This window comes from Mustela nigripes, chromosome 14 (genome assembly GCF_022355385.1).
Source record: "Mustela nigripes isolate SB6536 chromosome 14, MUSNIG.SB6536, whole genome shotgun sequence".
Taxonomy (NCBI): Eukaryota; Metazoa; Chordata; class Mammalia; order Carnivora; family Mustelidae; genus Mustela; species Mustela nigripes.
Genome location: NC_081570.1, coordinates 32,236,199 through 32,249,186, shown reverse-complemented (window position 1 = coordinate 32,249,186; position 12,988 = coordinate 32,236,199). Strand labels below are relative to the sequence as shown.

At 47.2% G+C, this 12,988-nt stretch overlaps 1 protein-coding gene across 2 annotated transcripts in view; it reads left to right on the top strand.

Annotated features, from left to right (window-relative positions):
• The first annotated feature begins 1,423 nt into the window (after positions 1-1,423).
• The window catches only part of HIVEP3 (HIVEP zinc finger 3), a 457,005-nt gene continuing 445,440 nt past the window's right edge, over positions 1,424-12,988 (top strand). For both annotated transcript variants that reach the window (XM_059374359.1, XM_059374357.1), the window contains exon 1: positions 1,424-1,574. The gene's annotated coding sequence lies outside the window, so the exon portion shown is untranslated. The remainder of the gene's footprint in view (positions 1,575-12,988) is intronic.

Below are 12,988 nucleotides of genomic sequence, written 5' to 3'. Positions count from 1 at the left end.
GCAGAAGCCACATTCTAGGGAACTAATATATAAACAGGAGATGAGGAAGGAAGGGGAAAAACATGTAGGCCACCATTGCAAAAATCTTGGATGAGAAAGGGTAGCAAAATGCAAAGTAGCTGGAAAGGGTACAGCCTCAAGGGAGTTAGCTGGTTTTTGTTTTCATTTGTTTATAGGTTGATTTTTTAAAAAACGAGATAGAATTCAAATACCACACAATTTATTCTTTTAAACTGTATTATTCAGTGGTTTTTTAGTGTATTCACAAAAGTTGTACAGTCATTACTTCCATCTAGTTTCAGAACATTTTCATCACACCCCAAGAAGCCCCATGTCCCTATTTTCTCTCACTCCCAGGCCCTGGTGGCCATTCATCTACTTTCTGTAGATTTGCCTATTCCAGACATTTCATAAAAATGGACTCATACGCTGTGTGGTTATTCATGTCTGGCTTTCTTAGTTTTCAATGTTCATCCATATTACTTCATTCCCTTTTATGGTCTGGTCATGTTCCATTGTATGGATAAGCCATAATTCACCCTTTCATCGAATGATGGGCCTTCTAACTGTTCCAAGTTTTGGCCATTATGAACAGGCTGTGAACATCTGTGTACAAGTTTTTGCATAGGTATGTTTTCAATTTCCCAGAGTACATACTTAGGAGTGAAATTGCTGGGTCTCAGTTTATCCATGCTGGGAGAGACTTGATCTTTGTTTATAGGCTGAGGGTACTGGCACCAGCGTAGAAGGAGAGGTGGGAGATACAGAGGGAGGGTGTGGAGAGGTAAGTGCTGGAGGAGAAGGGCCACTTAGTTCAGCATCCCTCATTTTCTCTGTTGGAACAACCCTAACGCCCTAACCTCGCTTCTCAACTACTAGACTCTCTGCACACACATCACTCTTGCTAACCAGGGAGCGAATCCAGCGTGTGGATAAAGCACCCTGGGATCCGTCGCAGATGCATCCGGGTTGGTGGCTCCTTTTCTGTTGCAGATCACAATTTTGGGGTCTCCTCTGTTTATACAGAGCCTGGCCCATTCTGGTTTGGTTTTCTCCCATAGATGTGTCCACGGCTGAATAAGGACAATCCACCATGTAGTCTGAGTCTGATTCCTGGTTCCTCCGGCCATAGAGGGCTCCCAGCCATCCCGGATTAGGAAGGACGCGCGGTACGCACCGCGGGAGACCTAGAACCGTAGCGCTCAGACTTGGTGCGTTGCCCGTCGCCCCCACCGCGCATGCGCCGCTCCCTGCCAAGGAGGAGGCGGGGAGTGGGCGGGGCGGGCATCTCTCAGGCCAATCGGAAGCGAGCGCCCCCGCCCTCCCCGCTGGTGGACCGAGCTTGACCCCGGCGGTGGGCGGAGGAGGCGGGGCCAGCCGCGCGGCCGCGGAGGGGGCGGGGCCCGGGGCCTGGAGGCGGGGCCTGGGGCTGTCAGTCCCGCGGCCGCCGCCGCCGCCGCAGCCGCCGCCGCGGTTCCTTACATGCGGTGGCCGGGTGGCTGCCAGCGCTGCCGCTCGCCTCCCGCCGTCCCGGCATCCCGAGCCGCCTCCCGCCGTGCCGGCCCGGTGCGCAGGTAAGGCCCGCCGCGTTGCCGAGCTCTCGCGCCCCCTCCTCGGCTTCGGTCCGCCGCGCGGGCGCCCCCTCCGGGCTGTGTCAGCGCCACGGCTCCCCTGGCCGCCCGGGGGCGGTCCCGGGGGGCGGGACGACAGTCCTCCCCAACCCCCCGCAGCCCCGGGCGCCGCGCCTGCAGCGGGGTCCCCGGGCCGCGCCTCCGAGGCCGGGCGTGGGGCTGGAGCCGAGCACCCCCTCCCGGGCCGATTACACAATCGCAGGGGCTGGGGGGCGGGGGTCCCCTCCCGAGGCCCGGCTCCACACCTGTGCCCGCGACGCGCTCCCGGGCGGAGGGCAGAGACCCAGCGCGACAGTGGGGGCCCGGAAAGTTTCACTTTGTGGTCGGCGTTTGTTGACATCCCGGAGATGCGGGGAGATGGAGGCTGAGCCGCGAGGATGCGCCTGGCGCGCAGCGTTCCCTTTGCCCCGGGGTGGCTCCAGTCCAGGTTTCCCTTCCAGAAGTCCTGCCGAGAGCCCTGCCCCGGGGCCAGAGGCTGCTGCAGGGCACACGGGTCGGTCCGCCTTGCGTTAGCGAGCCCTGGCCCCAGGATTGCAGCAACTGGGGACAGCTCAGCCCCCCGCTCAGCTCTTCTCCCTTTCCTAATTTAGTATTGACATTTTAGACCAGGTAGGCGAATTTACGTAGCGTTTCCCTGACAGTTTATATTTGTGAGGTGCTTGCCATCCTTGATTAGTTAATTAAACAAGGTGGGAAAGCAAAATAAATCCTGAAACTGCATGGCTAATGTCTTTAGTCTAGCAACTCTTTAAGAGCCACTGAGAGCTTTAGGCTGTTTTTGCGGTGAGATGCTTTGGGCCAAGGTGCTGCCGGGAGAGCTAGCTAGCTTGTGTCTACTGGTTGCCTGGGAAGGTTTTGGTAAGAATGGCAAGGCTTTCTCTGCCTCTCTTTGCTTATGCTGTTTATTAAGGGTCGCCACCTGTGGTGAGTTATTTGCTCTTCTCAAGCAAAGGAGGTTTTGGTATTGCTGAGGAGGTAGCTAAGGAAAACCAACCAACCAACCTGAGATCCAGATTAAGTTTGGGTACTTGCCTGTTATACCAGGTTACCTGCCTGGTGCAGAAAACCTTGGCTCTTCCTGTGCTTTCCCCATCTTCCCAGTAGGACTGTATGCAGCTGGGTTGGTAATACAGCTCCTCCTTTAGTACGCAGACCTCTTGCTACCTGTGGTTTGCAGACCTGCCTAGGGACATCCTTTACCAGTGGGCTTAATTAGCACTTTTATCTGCCCATTAAGCAATACGGCCTGAGATCTCTTGTAATCAGGCACTGTTGTAGTGTTGAATCTTTAATAATATCTAATTCATGTTAATAGTGTTCCTATAATAATCTTTCTATTAGTATGCCAGTTCTGCAACACCAGTACATTTAGTATAGACACAGCAATTTACTAGAAATATTATCATGGCAAAAACAATTCTCCAACAGATTTGCAGCCCACTTTACTTAGGTAATGACTGCCAGAGGCTGTTAAGGTTTTTTAGTCTTGGATGCAGTAGGTGTTACTGATCTATGAGGTCATTCCTCCCCGGAATAATGGTTTCAGTCACTGGGTCACTTAGCTATTTTTTCTGGTTATATCCTCTGAGTTTCACCCCCACGCTGATTTCTTTTGGGACAAGGTGTGGAGCTAACAAGATGCGGTTGTGATTTGCCAGCCTCCTTTTTTTTTTTTTTTTTTTTAAGATTTTATTTATTTATTTGACAGACAGAGATCACAAGTAGGCAGAAAGGCAGGCAGAGGGAGAGAGAGGATGAGAAGCAGGCTTCCCGCTGAGCAGGGAGCTGGATGTGGGGCTTGATCCCAGGACCCTGGGATCATGACCTGAGCTGAAGGCAGAGGCGTTAACCCACTGAACCACCCAGGCACCCCACCAGCCTCCATTTGAAGAAGAATTTAAGAAAATCTATTGTGTTCGGGGACTTCTATTAGAGTTGCAGTGGTGATTTTATTAACATATGTACTGGATACTGGTTTGGATGCTTTATAGATACTAAGTTATCTCATTCTCACAATGACCTTGTAAGGGAGGTACTGTCATCATCCCGTTTCAGACAAGGAAATCAAGGCCCAGGGGATTGACTCAGTTTGCACGGTTAGGTTAGCCAGCTTCTAACCCAAGGAACCAGAGTTCAGAGTTCAAGTACTTAACCAGCTACTGTGCTGTCCTGCTTCCACAGGTTATTCTTTCAACAGGTAATTATTTCTACCTTCTATCTGTACATCATTGCATTCTGTAGTATGGGTGAAGAGTATAGTGAAATGACAAACACTGGGGTTGGGGCTCCTGTGGTCTTCACTCTGCCGCCTGCTAACCTGTGATGTTTGGGCAAGACAGGCCCTCTCCCTGTCTTGCATTCCCTCCTTGAGGGAACAGCAGCAGCTGAAACAGTTGAACTAACTCCACTTCACCTGGTGGGGTGCTGGAGAAATGGTAGGTTGAGAGGCTTGCCTCTTAAATACCTCGATATTATTTTATGCTGTTGTCACCAGCGTCGTCCCTTTTGTAATTAAAAAAATGAAAGAGGACCAGGAGAGAAGTCATCCGGTAGCACATGTGAGCGACATTGGTGGGAGGACAGTTTGGCGTGACTCTGCAGGAGGCTTGGGGTCAGATGATGGCAGGCTCAGAGTGCAGACCTAGGAGTTCTCAGAATCACAAGAAGTCAGGGTTGATAGGAAGCTCTGTCATGGGGTTTAACACCCTCCTGTCCTTTCTCCCTCCATCTCTCCAGGGGATAAGCCTTCACGTGTGTGCCCCTTTCTACTCACCGCTTGTCCCGCTCCTCGTGGGATGCCTCTTGGGTCAAACGTTGGGTGAGCTTCACTAGTGCACCAAAGAAGCTGGGGCGGTGTCCAGTGATAGGGAGTAGGAAACCGCAGAAGGATTCTGGGCCCTTCTGGCTTGTGCTCTTGAAAGACCATCATTGACATAAAACCTGGATTAGAGGGGGAATATGAAAACCAGGAGGACAGTTAGGAGGCCTTGGCCAGAATCTAAGATTGGGGTGATCCAGACGGAGACAGGCGGTGGCATGGGGTAACAGAGGGAGGAATGGACCCCAAAAGACATTCCACACTACCCTATATTTGCCTGTCCAAAAGCATCAGAGGGAAGAACAAGTTAGTTTCTCCCTGGGGTGAGGGCGGCATTGGAGAACCCCTGCATGGAGCTGGGGAGTCTGATGGGGTGGGGATGAGAGACAGCTGTGTATGTCTATTCCCTAAAGCTTGATAATAGACTGTGGCCAATGCAAGTCCCCTGCAGACTGAGAACACATTTTCTTTCTTCGCAAGAAGGGAGTGTCCCATTTAAATACAGCGGGAAACTCCCTGTGCTTACTGAAGACTTGTAATGCTATTTATTTCCCTGTGGGGGTTGCAAGCTCTCACTCGGGGTCCTTTAGCTCATTGCGGTGCTTCCTGGTCACGTCGGGAATCTGGTGTTGTCTGAAGTTGTATCAGACATGTTGGCCATGCTTTTCTGTGCTTTCGTCAGGAAGCCTTCTTTGGGGGATGCTGTTTTCCAGGGACACCTGTTAGATAAGTGCTGGAAAGCCAGCACACCTTGGGGAGTGCTCAGAATCATTACGAGTTTTTCCTTCAGTGAATCTTGGAACACTGCATCAAAAACTAATGATGTATTTCACGGTGATTAACATAACACAATAAAAAAATAAATAAAATTTTAAAAAAAAGAGCTTTTCCTTCTAGTGCAGATTATGGGGCACTTCAAAGAAGGTGGGGGTGAGACGATTGCCACATTGACTGGCAAACAAGATCATCTGGAAGAACCAAGTAAGATTTACACAGGAAACCGCAAAGACAGGAAAAATAGTTGGGAGTATTATAAGTTTATTTTTCTCTTGTTAATTTATGTGTTTCTGGCTGCGGATGCAGCATGTCTTGAATATTCATACTCACAAATTTATATGCTGAAATATGTTGTCTAATAGTGGATGTGGAAATAAACTGTATAATCTCAATAATTTTTTTTTTTGGCCAGGAGAATATTGGTCTAGGTTTTTCAATATCTTTTAGACCAACAATTCTTAAGTTTTGCCCCCTAGTGAGTGTGTGGCAACGTCTGGGACATTTGGGGTTGTCACTAATGGGGTGTGTTCCCCTGTCATTTAGTGGGTGGAGACTAGGGAGGCTGCTGGACATCCTACAATCCACAAAACAGTCCCCACAACCAGGAATTGTTCAGCTCCAAATGCCAACAGTGTTGAGATTGACGAAATCCACTTTAGATTAAAAACAAAACAAAAAACCAAAGAATTTTTTTTTTCTTATGAGGGCCAAGTTGAAGCTAAGGGGAAGAGGAAGAAGAAGGTCATATAAGGGGTTCCTTGACTCCCTGAAAGTGACCATCGTCTCCTCGCTTTGGACCCCCAGGAGGGAGAACCAGCTGCACAGGCCGCTGGAGTACGGGCATCCGTCTGCCACCCAGGAGCTATTTCAATAGCCGGATTGCTCAACACACTCATTTGGAACAGAAGTAGAGGCCCTGGTAGTGAGATGAGGCTGGAGGGGTGATTTCTGGAGGCAGAAGCTTTGCAGGCCAAGAAGGGAAGCTGGGTCATGCCAGAATAATTTTGAAAAGTTCTAGGGAGTTTTTCAAAGGTGATTTTGTTGAGGACAGTGAGTGTGGGGCTGTAGAAGATGCTGTCTCTTCCCTAGGAGTGCATGACCCCTCTGCGTTATGAATCTGAGGACTTCCCGGATGTTGCTGGGTTCAAACACAGGGCGGAGAGGGAAGGACCCTTGGTTTTGTGTTCAGGTTGAATCTGTGTCCTCTCCCCACACCACACCACTTTAAAAGCTTTTTTTTTTTTTTTAATGATACATTTTAAGTAGATGCAAATGGAGAAAAGTATATGACAGACCCCTGTTCACTGGATGCCAAGCTTCAAGGATTGTCAGCTCCTGGCCAATCTTGAATTTTATTCCACCCCTTGTAGACTCCCTCCCCACTCTTTTTTCTTTTTTTTTAATCTAGAAAACTGCTTACATAATTCCTGATCACCTGCCTCCTAGGAGAGGCTTGGGAGGGAAGGAGGGAAGTGATATTTCGGTGCTTGGGTCTCCCCAGAGGAAAGCTGGTAATGGACATGGATGATTCGGAGAGCCCCGAGAGCCCGGGAGATAGGACTAGGTCCCAGGCACATCTGGGCTGGGGGCACTGGGCTCTTCTTGCAGGGAGGGGAAAGTGCAGCCGATGGGACAAGTTTCATTCTTTTGAAGCCTCCTGGTGGACAAGCACACCTTGAGTCTCTGCTGGTAGAAATGTGTTCCTGGGTTTTGCGGCTGAGGGTCCTCTTGGTTCCTGGAGGGCACATCATCTGCCTGTTTCCTTGTAGGAAGACCCCCTTCCTGTTGCATGACTCCTGAGATGTACGCTGTATGGTATGAAACCAAGAGTTCTGTGTGGTCCTTTGGCTCTGGCTTGAGGGGTCTTCATTGCCTGATGCCTCCCTGGAGAGCACAGGGCAGGCTAGGGGTGGGCAAGGGAGGCATTATTTCCAGGGGTTTTATTTTTTATTTTATTTTAGTTAATTAGTTAATTTTTAAAGATTTTATTTATTTGACAGAGATCACAAATAGGCAGAGAGGAGGCGGGGGTTGGGGGGTCGGGAAGCAGGCTCCCTGCTGAGCAGAAAGTTTGATGCAGGACTGGGTCCCAGGACCCCGAGATCATGACCTGAGCTGAGGGAAGAGTCTCAACCCACTGAGCCACCCAGGCGCCCCTCTAGGGGTTTTATTTATTTACTTATTTTTCCTCCAGGGGTTTTAGATCCTTGTTTGCAGCTGTGGCTCCCCTGTATTTGTTGGTGGATGTAGGGCTGTCCTGTTGTTGCCACTGGCAGTCCACGCCAGATGGGAACACCATCAAGGTTTGCACTTGGCAAATAGGGCTTTCTTTTTAAAGTTGTGTCTCCGGGAGCTACAAGATTAATTTTTTTTTTCTTTTGTAGGCCATTGGAGAATTAGCATGCATTGACTTGACTTTGGTGTTATGTTGAAATATGCAGACAAAAAATGACTTTAGAAGTTGAGAGAGTTCTTGAATAATCAGATAATTGATGTCTGCAAATTTTAATTAGTGCTGGTTTCTATACATGAACGTTCTGGACTCAGTTCACAAGCAGCTCCTTTAGTGTGCAGTTCTGGAGCCCTGAAGGGCTGGATTTCCCATCCTTATTTTACTTACAAAATACGTATTTTAGCCTTTCTTTATTCTGCATTGAGGCTTAGGTGGCATCAGCCGATTCTGAACATCCTGTATCTGCCATCGTGGGTTTTCAGGTGTCACACCTTCCTACGGGGACAGCAGCTCCTAATCAGTGAACCGTAGTTGTTTACTCACGGCCTTTACTGGGGGCCAGCACTTTGCTCACATTTCCTCTATTCCTGAAGACCCTTCTAGGTAGGACTTAGTATTCCCATTTTGCAGATAAAGAAACTGAGGCTTAGAGAGGTTAAGGAATGCTAGGAGGTAACCGCGGGTTTTAACCCAGGTTTGTTTGATTCTAAAGCCTGAATGCTTTCCACCTTGTCTCTTGGTGAAAACTCAGCAGGAGTTTGTAGGAGGGTTGGTAGAGAGGATGGGGCAGGTGCTGTGAACGGGGCTGGGAGGCCTGGTTACTCCAGCTAATGAAATCCTCACCCGGAACCCCTGGGACACATTGCTTTTGAGCGTGATAAATTACTTGTGTCCTATTTTTGAGCTGACTGTGTAAAACAGAACCACGCCCTAGTAGCCCTGAGCCAAATTTGGTCACCAGATGTGTTTTATTTGGTCTGTATGGTGTTTTATTTTTTAAAAATTGGATTAGTTGTCAGCGTTTAAACAGTGGGAGATTTCACCCTGAAATTTCTAATTTTTTGGCTTCTCTTGAGCCCTCAGAAGATCTGGCAACACCAGGCCCACATTCCTCCTTGGCAGTAGTTAGTAAGAGCGGCTGCTTCTTGTTTGCCGTCTTGCCACGCTGCCGTCTTCACTCGTTTGTATTACTCGCCAGGACTCGGATGGCGCTTGAGTTAGAGGCACCCTTATGGGAGTTAGGCACATTCTCTCTGCTAGTGTCAGGGATGCATTACGAGAGGCTTGTTCTGTATTTAAATGAACAGTCCCCAGCAGTTTTCCTCACTGCAGAGCATGTAGAGAGGGTGACTCTACTGGGCATATGAACAGATTCAGCCACACCCTCCTTCTGTGCCCCCCAGCAATGGCTAGTTGGACTCTGGATGGGTTGTTGGACGAAGGTGGACCAGTTAGATATTTGGGATTCGGACACTGAAATAGTTGAACTGGGGAACCTCAGGCAGGAAGGACTTCTGGATTCAGGCTGACATTAGAAAGGTAGATGAGTGAGCAAAAAAACCTGGATGGTGGGAGATGACAGGGAGGTGAGAGGGTGCTCAGTGGTGGAGAGGGTGGAGCTGTCTGGTCTCTGCTTTCACTGGACTTCCTGCAGTGGGGTTGCTCTGTAGCCATTGCCTTCACTCTGTGGTATTTATTGCAGTGTTCCAGATTCTTGTGATAGATCAGGGAATAAAAACAGACAAAGGTTTTATTCTCGTAGAGCTTATATTTGGGTTGGGGGGGGGCGAACAAACAACTCTGAACAAAAAAGCAAATAAACATAAAATATGTAAGGTGGTGATAAGGGCAAAGAAGAAATAGAAACTGAGTAAGGAAACAGGATGCCGGGGGTTATGCTATTATTTTAGAGAGGTGGTTCAAGGAAGGCCTCTTGATTTAGTGCTATTTGAGCAGAGATGTGAGTGAAGTGGGGAGTGAGCCATGAGGAGACCTAGGGGTGCTACATTCCCTTGCAGAGGGTTCAGCAAGTGCAAAGGCCCTGAGGTAGGAGTACACTTGACTTGTTTGAAGAATAGCTAGGAGGGTATTGTGACTGGATTGCAATGAATAAGGGGAGAGGGGAAGTTGGAGGGAACGTAGGGTGTCATATCTATATTAAAGACTGATTTTATTCTACCGAGATAGTGAGCCATTGGAAGATTTTGAGGACGGGTTGCACGATCTGGCTTCTGTCTTAAAAAATGTAAATGCTGTATGGAGAATAGACAGTAATGCAGCTAAGGTGAATCCAGGACAAGTGATTAGGAGGCACTGTGATAGTCCAGATAAAATACAATGGTGGCTTAGATTAGGGTGGAGGCAGAGGTAGTGAGAAGTAGACAAGTTCTGAATATATTTTGAAGGTTCTGAATATATTTTGAAGGACTTGAGGATGTATTTGGTATTAGATGTGAAAGAAAGAGGAATCAAGACAATTCCAACCTTTGAATAAAAACATTGCTGTTTTTGTTGGCATTTCCCCTTCTTTTCCTGAAAAACATTCAAAAGCAACAAGGGAGGTGAAAAAATAATAATGAAAACCTTGCAAACTTCTATTTTTTCACAAAATTAGGAGAGAAATGTAATCCATAAGCTTCAAAATGTGTGTGAAGAGAGAGTCCTGAATAGATGAGATCAGGTGGAAGGCTTGTGGGAGGAAATGAAGAGAAGCAGCATGGAAATAGTGAGAGAGCCCAGGAACTACAGATCTTAGAAAGTTCTAGAAAATCATGCTCTTTGAGGTAAAAAGTGCAACCCGGTGTAAAAAAGCTCTGTCCCTTACTTGTAGTAAGTGTTATAGGAACTGGGCATGCGGCTCCTGGATGTAGGTAGGTTGGCTCAAAGAAGCAAAAGAAGTGGGGTTACCTGAAAAACCACACTGGCAAGCTGCCATGTTTATGGGAGGTGTTCTGTCTCTGTGGGAGCAGGGAGGAAGGGCCTTTGGATTGCAAAAGAATAGCTCATCTGAAAGAGCATGGTGGCTGTCCTCCCCTCTCCTGGCCAGAGGAACCTCATGCAAATACTTTAACTGCCAAGGAAAACATTCATCCAATGGCAGTGAAGAAGGAAATGGTAGCCTTCTGTTTCTGATAATGGTAAGCAACATTATGTGGACCAAAGTTTCTACTGAAAAAAATTAAGAAGTTTAGTATATTTTTTAAGTTAAAAAATTAAATTTCCTTAAAAGCACTAAAGAACTGAGAAGAGAGACAAGGGCACTTGAAGGTGGAAAACTAAGGTCTAGTGGGAACCTAGAGGGAAGGTCAATCGTTGGAAGGGTTAAGTTGCTTCTGCCCTGAGAACATTTGTTGATTCTAGTAAAACAGGGCTTTGGTTTTGGCAGCCTTGCAGGACAAGGAGGTTAGAAGTCAAAGTCTGTAGCTTGCCCAAGGTAGAGAGTCTCTTGGGGGCCATTTCCACATAAAACTGGAACTACTCAGGGTAAAGGTGAACCAGAAGTAAAACCGTCTCTCCTTCCCCCATTAGAGACAGCAGAGAAGGTTGCCCAGGTACTGAGAGGGGCAAGATGAAAAGAAAAACATAGGTTGTAATCACTGGCCAGCCTTTTCATAGATTTTGAGGATTGTCTTATATCACCTTGATTTTATAGAACTGCCGCCATGAATTTGGTTTGACTATAAGCTTCTTATGGTCACGAGTGCTGTCCCCCTCCTTTTTGTGGGACCCCAGCCTTGTCCTTATTACATGAAACCAGCAATGAAGCCACCATGTTGGAAAGCATAGGAGAGAAACTGCATCCAAGTGACGTTGTAAGACAGGCGGGATATTCACCACTCTACTAATGAGGACGGCAGTTGACATTGTTAGAGCCATACCTGGTTTTTCTCTCATTGCTTGAGCTTATTTGAGTTGGACTATTTGTTATTTGGAGTTGAAGGAATCAAGACTGACCCAAGAATCGACAGAAAGATCAGGAAAGAAGAGAATTGAATTCAGAAACACACATGTATGGGAATTTCACCTGACTGGATTGGATACTCCTCAGTCATCTTTGCTATGGATTCTCTCGTCCCAGTTTTTAAGTTGGAGATGGAAGGGCTCAGGTCTTGGACCTCTTCTCCATTCCTAGATGATTTTTTCCTGTTTGATGGTATTAAATATCTATTTATACATGACTCCTAAGTTTATATCTCCAGTTCTCATCATTCTTCTGACCCATATATTCATTTGCTCACTTTGATTCTATGCTGTAGTATCTAATAAGATCTGAAACTTAACATGTCTTATCCCAAACTTATGATTTTCAACTTCCCTACCCCAAACCTGCTCCTTTCCCTTTATACTCAGGCTCATAAAAGGGTACTACCATCTATCTAGTTGTTCAGACCAAAATCCGAGAAATTATCCTTGAGTCTTCTCTTTCTAATAACTCCCACATTTAGGTCAACAAGTTGTTGACTTTAGGTCAACAAGTCCTGTTGACTCTGCCTTCAAAACATACACTGGATCTGAGCACTTACTCTGGCCTCTACTGTTCCCACCATCATCCAAGCCATAACCATCCTTTGCTTGGATTATTGCAATAGCCTCCCCTAGTCTATTCTATACACATAGTTAGAGAAGTCCCCACTCTTTTTTTTTTTTTTTGAGAGGGAGAGGGGGAAGATGGGCAGAGGGAGGGGGAGAAAGAGAATCTTAAGCAGGCTCCACGCCCAGCACCAGAACCCAATGTGGGGCTCCATCTCACAACTCTGAGATCATGACCTGAGCTGAAATTAAGAGTTGAGCCCTTAACCAACTATGCCACCCAGGCTCCCCTAGAGGATCTTTTAAAACATAAATAATATCATGTTACTTGCATGCTCCAAACAAGTGTTTTTCCATTTAGAATATCCCCAATCATTGCCACACTCTATAGGACTGTGTACAATCTGGCCCCCACTAGGTTTCTTTTTTTTTTTTTTTTAAAGATTTTATTTATTTATTTGACAGAGAGAGATCACAGTAGGAGAGAGGAAGGGAAGAGATCACAGAGAGAGGAAGGGAAGCAGGCCCCCTGCTGAGCAGAGAGCCCGATGTGGGACTCGATCCCAGGACCCTGAGATCATGACCTGAGCCGAAGGCAGCGGCTTAACCCACTGAGCCACCCAGGCGCCCCCCCCCCCACTAGGTTTCTAAATTTATCTTCTGTTTCTTTCTCCTCTTATTTACTATGCTACAGTTACACGGGCCTCTTTGCTCTTTCTAGACTGTCCCAAGTACTATTACCTCAGGGCCTTTGCAGTTCTTCTTTCTGATCTTGTTATGGCTTATTCTGTCACATCATTCCAGTCTATGGTCAGATATAGCCTCTTCAAAGTGGTGATCTCTGATTCTTGCATGTAAAATAGCCCTTGCCTTCCCCCTCTTCACACCCTTACCCTGCTGTATTCCTCAGAATACTTGTCACAATTTCGTTTATTGTATGTATTCTTCATTAAGTTTAAGCTTTGAAAAGAGGAATGTTGCCTTATTTAATGCTTATTC